This window comes from Zalophus californianus, chromosome 15 (genome assembly GCF_009762305.2).
Source record: "Zalophus californianus isolate mZalCal1 chromosome 15, mZalCal1.pri.v2, whole genome shotgun sequence".
Classification (NCBI taxonomy): Eukaryota; Metazoa; Chordata; class Mammalia; order Carnivora; family Otariidae; genus Zalophus; species Zalophus californianus.
This window is the reverse complement of record NC_045609.1, coordinates 54,467,817-54,480,835: the sequence shown is the minus strand read 5'-3', so window position 1 is coordinate 54,480,835 and position 13,019 is coordinate 54,467,817. Positions and strand designations below refer to the sequence as shown.

General features: G+C 45.1%; 1 protein-coding gene across 1 annotated transcript in view; it reads left to right on the top strand.

Annotated features, from left to right (window-relative positions):
• Positions 1–565: 565 nt before the first annotated feature.
• Positions 566–13,019, top strand: part of LOC113923651 (protein FRA10AC1) — a 72,382-nt gene continuing 59,928 nt past the window's right edge. Inside the window, exon 1 of the mRNA XM_027596633.1 lies at positions 566–600. The gene's annotated coding sequence lies outside the window, so the exon portion shown is untranslated. The remainder of the gene's footprint in view (positions 601–13,019) is intronic.

The following is a 13,019-nucleotide window of genomic DNA, read 5'->3' as shown; positions in this document are numbered from 1 at the left end:
AAGGAGGCGCAGGGGGGACTGGGAGGCTTGACTGAGGAAGGCTGGATGCGCAGGCCCAGCTGTAGAAGCCCAGTGGGTCCCAGGCTGGCTCTGCACTTTGGTCATAACCACAGGCTACAATGTAACCTTTCTAAGCCATAGTTTTCTCTTCTGTATCATGAGGATAATAGTAATACATATCACATGGAATTGTTGACAGAATTAAATGTATCTAAAGTGTTTAGCATGGGGTCTGATACATGGGGAAGATTTGTTATCGTCCTCCTCATCATTGCTGCAACAAAACTTGAACTCTGAACATGTGACTCCCAAGACCTGGGAAGCCAAGCTCTCAAATAAAAATGGGTTTCTCTTAAGTCTGCATTCACTCTAGGAAGCAGGCACTTCTGGGCAGGATGACAGACTGCGCCCTTGCCAAGAGTCTATTTGCATAAAGCAACCAAGGATCCTCCTGGGAAAAAAAGAACTCACCAGTCTGGGTGAGAGTAAGAACATCCAAGCCCAGTCCAAGGACAAGGTCGAGAGCTGGAGAAAAAGAAGGTAGTTTTGGTGATGAACACAGGACAGAGATTGTTGTCAGCCTGCTGCCCTTGAACACGCGTAAGTTAGAAGGGGTAAGAAGAATCTACATTTGGGTCCTTGGAACAAAGGGGGTTCTTTCTAGGTTAGTGAGCATCATGGCCTTGCATGTGGGTGCTGTGAGGAACTGTGCCCAGCGCTGCGGCACCGGAACTGCCATGGAGATACAACAGCGTCCCCATCTGAGCCCGTGACTCACATGTCACCAAAGCCACTGGGTTTTCCACCAGGAGCAGCTCAATGTTAGTGGCCCAGCAGCAGTGATGGCCACACCGAGAAGTAGGCAAATGATCCCAGCAGGGAGCCAGAGCACAAGAGAAGGGAAATGAGGCCCTGGCGTGTGTTCGGGAGCACATGTGCGATGTTCTCTGGGCATCCTCGGAACTGGGACAGGGGCTTTGTGGAGGGGCTGGAGATTCTGGGAGAGCTGATGAAAGCAGAGGGAGAGAGGAACAGCCTGTGCTGGTTCTGATCCCAGCTCTCCCCTCAGGCTGGCGTGGCCTAGGAAACACGCATTATGCAAGTAAACAAATCATTATTATGAGCCTCAAAAGCTCCAGCTTGGCCCTGCCTCCCTTTTACAAACACTCACACATGCAAATGGGTGTCTGTTCTGTGTGTGTGTGTGTGTGTGTGTGTGTGTGTGTGTGTGTGTGTGTGTGTGTATGGTTGTGATGTAAAATGTTTCTTACAATCAGTCTATGACCAAAAAAAAGGAAAGAAAAAGAAAATGCTTCATTAGAGGATGCAAAAGATCTTCACCCACCCCAGGAGTCTGTGAAATGACAGAGAAATGTTGATCTCAATACCAAAAAATTCACTTACTGATTAAGGGCAGTAAGTAGATGGGTTGGAATATCATTTCTGTTATTTACTAGCTGTGTGAACTTGGGCAAGTTGCTTAGCTACTCTGTGCCTCATTTTCTACATTGATAAAGTAGCAGTAATACCATCTTTACATTGTTGATATTAGGATTAGTGATAATGCATGTGGAAGGCATGTCACAAAGAAAGCATTCAGCTACTGATAGTTCTGCCAGAAATTGGATGGGAAGTGGGCAAGGCCGGTGAGCAGAGGACCAGATTTTACTTTTTTTTTTTTTTTAAGATTTCATTTATTTATTTGAGAGAAAGAGATAGCAAGAGAGAGAGCATGAGCAGGGGGGAGAGGGAGAAGCAGGCTTCCCACTGAGCAAGGAGCCAGATATGGATTCAATCCCAGGACCCTGGGATCATGACTTGAGCTAAAGGCAGACGCTTAACCGACTGAGCCACCCAGGTACACCGAGGACCAAATTTTAAAGATTACTTAGAAAGAGGGTGTCACTTAGGACTCTTTGGTAGAAAGTGTCAGACATTGATTCCGCCAATCTTGCATAAAAGGCCCTCATTGCCATGGTGATAGAGTGACTCACAGAATCCAAGGATGGTCTGTCCAAGCAGGTTTCAGAAAGGAGAAACTTGGGGGAGCTTGGGGATCTAGGCAGCAGGAGGTAAGGGACAAGGACCTCAGGTGAACCTGCTCCAACCAGTTCTTGTCCCCATGTTCCTCCCCAGAGGAGAGAGCCTGGTGGGCTGAGCTGGGGTCAGGTACCCACCCATTTGCCACGGGAAAGCAGGACACCTTGGCAGCAATCCCACCAAGAGTGGAGGCAGTGGGAGGGGTGTGGCACCCCAAAGGAAACTTTGGTGTTACTACCAGGAGCAAAGAGGATGGCTGGGCAGGCAAAATCAAGGGACACTAACTAGGGGATGGTATGTGTGCCAGCATTTTTTAGCTAATATCATATCCCTTGTCCCCAACCTATCACCCCAACCAACCAACCTCATGATTTTTAAGAGAATGACCCAGAGGGCAACTTAGACAAACAGATATGGGTAATTTCTCAAAAGACAGATAAACCCTTATGTCCTGACTATGGAATTGGGGCATTTTTGACTCCTATGGTCCAACTTTGGCCGAGAGGAGTTGCAAGGCAATAGGAATAAAGCTGACACTTACAGAATGCGTATTTTGTGCCATCAGCTATTCTAAGCCCTTTATGTAATTAATTCATTTAATCCTCATAACAATCCAATGGGCTAGATATTTATTATTATTGTTGTTGCTGTTGTTATTTCCTCTCCACTTACGGAAAAGAAAACTTAGGGCCAGGAGATGAAGTAGTGTGCCCAGGGTTCGGCAGCTGGTGAGGAGCGGCACTGGGATCTGACCCAGGCATCTGAGTCTGATGCCCACGGTGTTAGCCACTACTGGACACTGCCTCCCTGAAGGGTCAGTGGGATGCAGGATCCTGCATGCTGCTTTGGAGGCCCATAGCGCCTCACTGGCGAGGCGCTGCTCTAGAACTACAATTCCCAGCATGCAACTGGGCTATCATCTTAACCCTTTCCTCACCAAAAGTTCCTCGCGGTCTTGGGTAAAAAAATTTTTAAGGGCAAATGTGGCAAAATCTGGTCTCCCTTAAGGATGATTATGTAATTGAGGCATGAATGCATATGTAAGTGGGAGTAGATAGAGAAGAAGGTAAAATTCTAGTTTAAAATATCCTCTGCATTTTTTAGTGTTCAGAGGAAGGCACTGAAAGTTACTATGGGGAAGACCATTTTTTAACTGAGAAATGTGTACCGTGATAATATCACTAAAAGCGTTGTTAAGCACCCATTCTCAAACTTTCTTGCACTTTGCAATCACTTGGGAGAATTTCTAAAAATACTTAATGCTGGGGTCACATCTCTAGAGGTTCTGATTTAATTGATCTGGAGTATGACCTGGACATTGAGCCTTTTAAATGTCGCATGAAACTCTAAAGTGCAGCAAAATTTGAGAACCCTTGTTTTGATGAAGAGAAATATTCAGGTGGGGTCCTATAGATAAACCAAATTGTAACTAGCTCAAGGAAACTTATCCGAAAAAAGAGAGGGAGACAGAATAGTCTCTCGAGCAGCAGTTTTCAATCCTGGCTGCACATTAGGATCACCAGGGAAATGTTTTTAAAAATTACCTTACCCCAGACCAACTGAAGTAACATCACCAGGGATGTATTCTGGTGAAAGAACTGAATCCCAGAATGGTGGTTCTTGAAGTGTTCCCAGACCAGCTGTTACCTGGGAACTTGCCCCACCCCACCCCTGACCATTGGGAACAGAAACTCAGGAGGAGCGCCCAGCAATTTGTGTTTTCACCAGGTTTCCCAGTGATTCTGGTGCACTGTCAAGTTTCGATAACCACCACCCTGGGATGGAGGCTCCATGGAGACGGGAACTTGATCTGATGTTTTCACCAATGATCCTACCGAAGTGGTAGGCACAGAGAATGTGCTTTCCGTAGTCTGTTCCATTAAGGGCCCTCAATGAACCAGGCCTCCTAGTACTCATGCCCTTGAGCCCTCTCCCCTGGGAGCTGGACTGACCCTCTTTAACCAACAAAATGTGCACAAGTGATACGAGGCCAGTTCCTGGCCAGAGTTTTAAGAACCAGCAGCTTCTGCTTCTATACTCTTAGGAGCCCTGAGGTGCCATGTCAGTAGTCAGGCTCCTTGTGAAGAGGCCACATAGAGTTAGAAATCCTGAGTCTCCGTAGAGAGAGAGACCCAGCCACCCCAGCAACCAGGCTGAGTTCAGCTCCAGCCGGACCTACCAGATGAATGCAGCCACAAGAGTGACCACGGGCAAGACCAACAGCAGGAACTCCCAGCTGAGCCCAGACCAGATCAAAGAGCTATGAGCTCTATGATTTTAAGCCAGTAAGTTTTGGGTGGCTGGTTAATGCAGCAACAGGAAACATGAAACAATGCTCAGTACATACCTGTTGACTTAATGGTGAAAGTGCTGTAGGGACATGGAGCTAGAACACAGCCTCTCTTCTTTGTCAAAGGAGGCAAAACAGGAGTTAGATAGAAAGCAGGGACATACTAGCCAGTTGACAAAAAGGATGGCTAAGGAGGAAACTTTGACCAGAAGCTGTTAATACTGCACCCATGGCCCAGCAGCCAAGGCCCAGAGTGCCCAGCCAGGAGCAGAAGAATCAGAGGTACTAACTCTTGCACACTGACTACAGATTATATGCCAGGCATATGGATAAAACATTTTTCTGATATTAATTCTCAACAACAAATACTTCATATTTAAAATATATAATATACACATAACTCATATAATATTCTATATAATTGTATTATATATATTTGAATTATATATTAATTCTTCTCAACAGATTTGCATAAGTACTACTATTACCCCATCTTACAGATAAGGCAACAATGCAATATTGGTGTGACAAGAGAGAGAGGGTCGGTGGGTTCCTAAGGCGCTCAGAACTGTTCACCTGCCCCTTTTGATTGCTCTTCATTCATTGGTTCAACATGTACTTCTGAACACTCTGTTATGCATGAGGCATTGGGGAATGCAAAGGCACATAAGTCTCTGTCTTCAGCAAATGGAATGAATACCGAGATTATAAGATGGTAGACAGTTCACTCTCCTTTCTTAATTCTCTCTCTGCTTCTTTGGGAGGCAGCAGTAGAATTGTAGAAATGGACAGATCTGAGTTCAAATTCTGACATTGCCACCTACTGGCTGTGGGATCATAGTCAATCCCTTAGCCTCTGTCTCAATATCTTTGTGCAAAATGAGGTTAATGTTGACCTTACAGGCTTTTGCCAAAGGCTGGATGAAATCATGTCTATGAAAGCATTTTATCAACTCTAGTCTTTTACAAGTATGAGGGGTTCTTCTTATGCTGTTCTAGTCATGTTTACTAGATTGAACTCAACCCTCCCTTCCCAACTGGCTCTTTTTTTTTTTTTAAGATTTACTTTATTTATTTGAGAGAGAGAAAGAGAGAGCACAAGCTGGGGGAGGGGCAGTGGGAGAGGGAGAAGCAGGCTTCCTGCTGAGCAGGCAGCTTGCTCTCAGGACCATGAGATCCTGACCTGAGCTGAAGTCAGACTCTTAAACGCTGAACCGACTGAGCCGCCCAGGCGCCCCTCCCCCAACTAACTTTTATCTCTGATTCTTTCCCCTTTTATTTCCCTTTATTGTAAAGGTAGCCAAGATTCGTTTCAGTCAGGTATACGGTATGACAGGCAGACATGGAAATGACTGTCATGAAGGAAGAAGTTGCTGTATTCAGCCCTGGAGTGTGAAACAGGAGGCCGGGCAGGCCATGCAGGGAGGCCACGTGAAGAAGCACTGGGGACAGTCAGGAGGCAGAAGGAGTGAAGGGAAAATGTAGACAAGAGCCTTTATTGTGCTTGTTTGAATAATCGCAGTGGGCTTTGGGACATAAGAGCTGTCCCTAATTATGGGGTACCTGCTTCTGGAATGACTAGGGCAGGTGGGCAGTGGCTCAGAGGAGGAGAGCCCAGTAGAGGAGATGGTTGGGGAGATGGACTCTGCCTTGGTTGGTTTGCGTCTGACAGATATTCTCACAGATGCGTCGTTTACTATCTCTAGGAATCCCAGTTAACTCTGGCAGGGGCAGTCCCTCCAGGGTTAGGAAGGCCCCAGATGTCAAACCATCAGAATATAGAAAATAAGAAGACATGTTTAATACACGCTTCCAACCGCTCTTCTGTAGGAAGCAACCGACGGGGCTCTAAGAGAATTAAGAACAGTGTGGGAGCCTGGGGAACCACCCAATTAGGAGTGCTGGTCTGTGAGGAAGGGAACAGGAGGGTCAGTGAATCCGGTGGGATTTAGGCTCTGCCGTTCTTTAGTTTACTGAGATTCCAAGCCCATCGCAGAGTGAAGCCCAGGTGAAGGGGTTGAAAGGCAGCAAGTTGTACAGCTTTAAAAAGCCTCCTTGAAGGCAAGACCTGCAATTTATGAATCTTTCTATTCCTTTGGTTGAATGATCATTACCTAGGAGAAACAGCTAAAATGGCCCTTGTAAAGGAGAAAATATAGTTCAGATGTGTGGCCTGGTATTTTCTTTTACTTTTAAAAAATAAACTTTGTTTTGTTTAATTTTTATTAATGCAGTTAAGTATGCTGAATTTATACATGTTCATAACCGTCTACCATGTTGAGTAGAAAGTGAATTTGGCATGGACTGGGGACTCTTGCTTGCAGCCCCAAAGAAGGAGACCCTCTGGCTCATGCTAGTGGGAGAACTTGAACGGGCCCTGCTGTCCTTCCTCAATTCAAGTTTCAGGGGAGGAAAACTGATGTAATTGATGATGAATATGATGATGGTGCCGCCGCTGCTGACAACACTTAGCATGTGCTTACAGTGTGCCGAGGACTGGTGTAGGTGCCTTGGAGACGTTACCCCATTTAACTGGAACACAGTTTGGCTACTATTCACTCCCGATTTATAAATGAGGAAACTGAGGCGCAGAGGCCAGGCAGCTTGCCCAAGGTAAGAGGTCCACCTGGCTTAAAACAGAGACATTCCACACTCTTCCTCACTCCACAGTACTGTCTCCTTGCTGCAAAGTGGTTTCCTGGAACAAAGGTGACCCCACCTTACTCACACAAGGGTGGGCAGGAACTGCGGGGTGCGGAACTCCTGGGAGTGATGGCTGTTGGGCCCTTGTGCTGGTCCAGCCGTGTACCCAGGGCTGATCCCTTGGAAAAGTTGTGGCATATGGGAAGTTTGTCTCTGGGACGTGGTAGAAAGAGAAGGGGTCAAGATCTGGTTCTGTCTGGGATGAACTGTATGACCTTGTGTGTAGCTCTTGACATCGAGGTTCTGCTTTTCAAAGGAAGTGCCGGGGCTGGATGAGATCTAAGGATCCTGTACATGTGAACTGCCTCTGCCAGAAATCCTACCGGAGAGAGGATTATTGGAAAGGCAGGGAGAGTGTTGAGCAGGTTCTTGAATGTACAACAGCAAGTTACTAATAGCTATTTGGGTGCCCGGAGGAGTTGTGAAAATATTGGCCTAGTAGCCTCCTGCTTCCCCCTGGCTGCAACCACTGGACTGGAGATGCCAACATCCTGAAACTCTTGGAACCTCCACACACAACGAAGAATTGTCCTGCCCCAAAGCTTTTAGCATTCCCACTGAAAAGGAATAAAAGAAGTTCTCATAGTGGGAACATAAAAAACTTCTTTGTGCGTTTTTCTGAACATTAATCAATAATCCATTAGCCCAGTGAAGCTGAATGCTCTACATACAGAATCCAAAACAAACTGACAGATATCCTCTGGCAAGAACTGTGAAGGTGTTGTGTGGCCGTGGACAGGCATTTCATTTCCTCAGGTCTCAGTTTCTCCATCTTCATAACACTAACATTCTAGAACTTCCAAACTTCTCTCCTCAGGCAGGAGAAATACCTTGTCAAAACAGAGGCTTGAAAAGACTTTGTTTTCCTCATTTTGTGTATAGTAGATGCATGTGCTACAGTTAACCAAAATGCACATGGCAAAGTTTATTTTATTTTATTTTTTAAAAATATTTTATTTATTTATTTGAGAAAGAAAGAGAAAGTGAGACACAGAGCGGAGGGGAAGAGAGGGAGGGGGAGAAGCAGACTCCCCGTTGAGCATGGAGCCTGATGCAGGGCTCAATCCTAGGATCCCGAGATCGTGACCTGAGCCGAAGGCAGACACTTAACTGACTCAGCCACCCAGACACCCCACACATGGTGAAGTTTAAATCAAAATACAAAAGCATACTCTACTGAGTATATTGACTGTAGTTAACAATACCATATTGCATATTTGAAAGTTGCTGGGAAAGTGGATCTTAAAAGCTCTCATCACAAGAAAAAAAACCTCTTTTGTGGCTATATATGGTGACAGATGTTAACTAGATTAATCGTGGTGATCGTTTTGCAAAACTATATATGAATACCATTATGTTGTATGCTGGAAATCATTGTAATATTATAGGTCAATTTTTAAAATAGTGTACAGAAGCAAATGATCCAAGAATATTTTTGTTAATGTATGATTTTAGTTATTTAACTTTTTCTCTAGAAATATATTTGAATTTTTCAGAGCCAAACACCAAAAATGCAGGGAAGACCTTGGTAGGCTGCCCTTCAAGTGGCTAGACTTGAATAGCAAAAAAAAGGTTTTTAGTGAATAAAACAAGCAAAATTCTCAGTCATGGGCAAGGTGAATGTAACTGAGCCAGAAATATGATTTGGGGTGGTACTAAGGGAAAACAGTGCCTCTGAGAGGCGTTGCTCTAGGGAGGACTTGTTTATTGGAATACAAAGCTGAAAATATGATTATTCTCCTTTCTTCTTCTTCTTCTTCTACTTTATGCCTGAATCACTCCCACAGTAGTTATTAGTAGTCATTTTTTTCTTACAAGAGACACTTCTTCACCATTTCAAGGAGACCATTAAGTGCTTTTTTTGGTTATTTTGGTTTAAGATTCTGAAATTGAAGACGAAACCTGCAACTAGACTGTTCGTGCTTTGGAAACATGAACTTCATGATGTTGGATTTCAAGCTTGTTGCTTTTGCCTTATCCCTTTAGAAAGGCCCTGTTTTGTTTTGTTTGGCTTTGTACTCTCATTCTGGAAGAACTAAGAGCTTTCCATTGCTGCCCATGACTTGTGGCCTGTACTACACCCATTAAGTTTTTGTAGGAATGATGATCCCAGAAGCTTGGAATTTAACCCCAGAACATGGTAAGGGAATGATAGAACTGGTTATGACCATAGAATTAGTGCCCTGCTGGTCTGGAGCAGGGAGAAACATGGACAGCAGGTGAGTGTCAGGCCCCTGCACCAGCCCCTCTCTTGGCCACACGCTTGGCACTGCCTCGACTGCTCCCAGCAGCAGAGCCAGGGAGCTGGAAGAACCAATACTTGCTGGACTAATTGATCATCTCACCTGCCCTGCAGCCCAGGCATTATCATCCTCACCCTGCAGGTGAGGAAACACAAGCTCCCAGAAGTTCAGTGACTTGCCCAAGGCCATTTAGTTTGGCTTCAAACTGACTTCGGTCTGTTTCCAAAATGTTTATCATGTGATTCCTTATTTTTGATGTGTATGAAATTATGGGCAGTTCTTGAGGCCTTGTCTGTATACTGTATGGCGTTTGGGGCATGGAAATAACTGAGGCTGATCCAGCCCTGGCTCTGGAGGCTCTCAGGGGAAGCCTGGAGGAACCCTTGGGTCATCCCAATCCAGTAGGATGCAGTGTAGCATGGTGGTTGTGGCTCAGCTCCTGGCGTTGGCGTTTACTAGCTGCGCGACCTTGGGAAAACTTTTAAACTTTCTTATCCTCAGGTTTCTCACCTGTAAAATGAAGATCACCTCACAGGATCCTTATGAAGAGGAAATGAGATAACGTAAGAAAGTGCTTAGAACATAGCAAGCTATTATTATTTGGATCAAGAGCGCCCATCCTGAAGCCATCAGAATGAGTGAGGGAAGAAGCCAGGCCTGGCCAGGGGGGAGAACAGCCTGGAACGGCCGCCTTCCCAACCCAGACTATACCCTCAACCCCAGACATCTGTGATGCGTACCCTCCATCTAGGCTGAGGATAGATCCCAGGACCCTGAAGAAACATAGTCCTGATGTAGCATTTCCTACTCTCCCCACCCCAGACAGCAGCCAGATCTCAGACGGGCTTTCAAAGGACGGCATCAACACTCCAAGACAAGTGTTCAGGTTTTTCCAGGAAAACACCACTTTCCCCTTTTGTCACTCTTCTGGACCAACATTGAAGTGAGTTGTGACAGACATGGGCCCTCCTTAAATGGAATGTTCGTCATCTGGCATTTGACTGTAATCATGCCGCTCAGATTAGAACTAAGTAAATGCTGGATTTTTATTTATTTATTTATTTATTTATTTATTTATTTATTTATTCATTTTACTTTGAACAATTTTATCTTAGTTCTTACTCAGCATAGTTATCTAAGTTCATTCATTCAACAAATGTGTGCTAAGTGTGTTTTCCATGTGAGGCACAGCCCAGCGCTGGACATTCAGTACAGGGCAAGACCTGCAGAGCTCCTGCCTTTGAGCATCATAGTCTAGAGGAGGAGTCAAGAATTAAGTAAGAGGAAGCACAAGGTGGGAGAAGCCTGTGTTCGGGGACGATCAGGTCAGTGGAGCAAGGATAATAGCACAGAGTCTCAACTGGGGGGTCAGGAAAGTTTAAACTAAACCCAGAGGGCTCCATTTCTGTTTCAGTCCAGCCTGGCAGCCTCATCAAGGTCCCCAGATTGCCTGTGGTTGTCAGGTGGCTGCACTAGTAGAGAGTGTCCCACTGTAGTCTCTGCTCCCCAAGATCTGGGAAACCTCCTCACGCCTCTGCCTCTGACTCCTCCCCACAATGGGCAAGGCTTCTGAGAAATGGTTTCTAGGGTAAACCAGGGAACCCAGAGTATAATGTGAAACAGGAAAAAAGTACAAGAAGAAAAAGCTTTCGTGCCTCTGTAGGGAAGGAATATTTTTCTCTTCCACTCTCTTAGGTTCTCTACCTGAGCCCCGCAAATTAAACTGACAAAGGGCAGATTAACAAGAGTTTTTTAAAAACAGGATTTAATTATATACTTACGCACAGGAGTTCACAAAGAAACATGACTTAAGGAGGTGTTACAATTTGGGGCTCATATATCACCTTAATAAGGGATGACACTGTGTGGAGAGGAGGCTAGACAAAGGGAAAGGGGTTTGGGGCTTTTGGAATGTGGGTAAGTTATGAGAAGGTGACTGGGAAACATATGGTAAATAAGAGTTGTTTAGGGGCGCCTGGGGGGTTCAGCTGGTTAAGTGTCTGCCTTCAGCTCAGGTCATGATCCCAAAGCCCCCCACATTGTTCAGCAGGGAGCCTGCTTCTCCCTCTTCTGCTGCCCCTCCCTCTCCTTGTGCTTGCTCTCTCTCTACTCAAATAAATAAATAAAATCTTAAAAAAAAAAGGTTTCTTAAAGTTTGTTATGTAGATAAGAGTCCTCTCAGGTGATAAGAATTGTCTCAGAGCAGTTCTTTTCCTGGTACTGAAGAGGTAGGCACATTCACAAATGAAAATTTATATTACATTTACAAAGGGAAAGGGGTGCCCTGCGTTTAGACAGGAAGGGAAAGGGCAAAGAACCAATCCCTTTCAGCTCAAAACCACTTTATTCCAAAGTGGCATATTTTGCGGTGACATACTCTAATCTCTTTCACCGGGCCCTGTGTGGGTATTGAGCACTGGGCTAAGAACCTTTTATGTATATTTCATTCTATCATTTATTTCTCATTACAACTCTATGAAGCAGGTGTTCTTATGCCCATTTTTCAGGTCAGGGAACTGAAGCCCAACAGGTGCAATAAATAGGTCATAGAGCCAGCTAACCGCAGAGCTAGGATTTGAGCCCAGGAAAATGAGAAAATTAATTGATCCTTTTTCAGTAAAGGCAAGTTTTTGCAGGAGTGAGGGTGGGAAACACCATTGTTCTGAAAAGGGGGCATTTAAAAAGAATTAAGGAAGGGATTCTTGGTAGGAACTGTAAATCCTCCAGCAACTGGGAGTGCGGGCCACAAGGAGCCCCATCAGCATGAACTGAGTACTGCAGAGAGGGGAGGCTTGAAGAAGGGAGTAAGGGGAGGAGGGAAGCCCCTCAGTCTCTCCCAACTTATCAGGACCCATCCAGGCTCTTCTCCCACCAGTCCCAGTAAGAGTCCAGTTGCCTGCACCCTCTTCTCTTGTATCTGCCTGCTCCCAGGAATTTGGAGAGCGTGGTGTCTGGTTTCTATCACTCTGGTCCCTAAGATCCTGATTCTCATGGCACTTGACAAAATACAAGGAATACTTTAAAGTATTAGCTTTAAACATCAATGTTCTAAAAGAACAACAATCTATTAGCAGCAGCAACAGCAGCAGAATTTGATTTCCTCCACAGGCAGAGTAAACCTGAAGCAAAATGTAAAGTTGGTTTTCATCCTTTATTGTATTCCTTCTCTCCTTCCTGCCTGGCCACACACCAACAGGGCCCTTCAACCTGGGTTTGCTATTCTATCTCCCTGTCTCAGCTACTAGGAAATTATCTGATAGGATACAATGTATGAATGACACTAAGTGGTTCCTCCAAGGCCATTTGTATCAAAATAGGGCACAGACTCTTTAAGCTAGTGGCTTTTAGACTGTATTTCTTGGACTTCGCATTGAATTCCCTCAACTTTCCTCCTCCCTGCCTCTCCTCCCCATAAATACACTTTGACCAGAACAACTCCACGTGTGCACTAAGATTCAGGTGAGATTTCATTTGAATGATCAGTTACTTAGGAGATGCACCGAGCCTAAAGAAGTGAAGCTTTAACAATGGGAGAGGCAATTGTGGTGTCGTGGTAAGAACTCTGAAGCCACCAAACACGTGAAGAGTCCCCATTCGGCTCTTCCCAGCTGTGCAGTCTTGTGCAAATCGCTTGCTTTCGTGGAGGCGTGGGGTCTATATTTATACCCCGACCTTGCTGGAGAATTGGGAGCAGTAAGAGAGATCCTGTAAAGTGAAACATAATTGTGAAAAGTTACTATGAA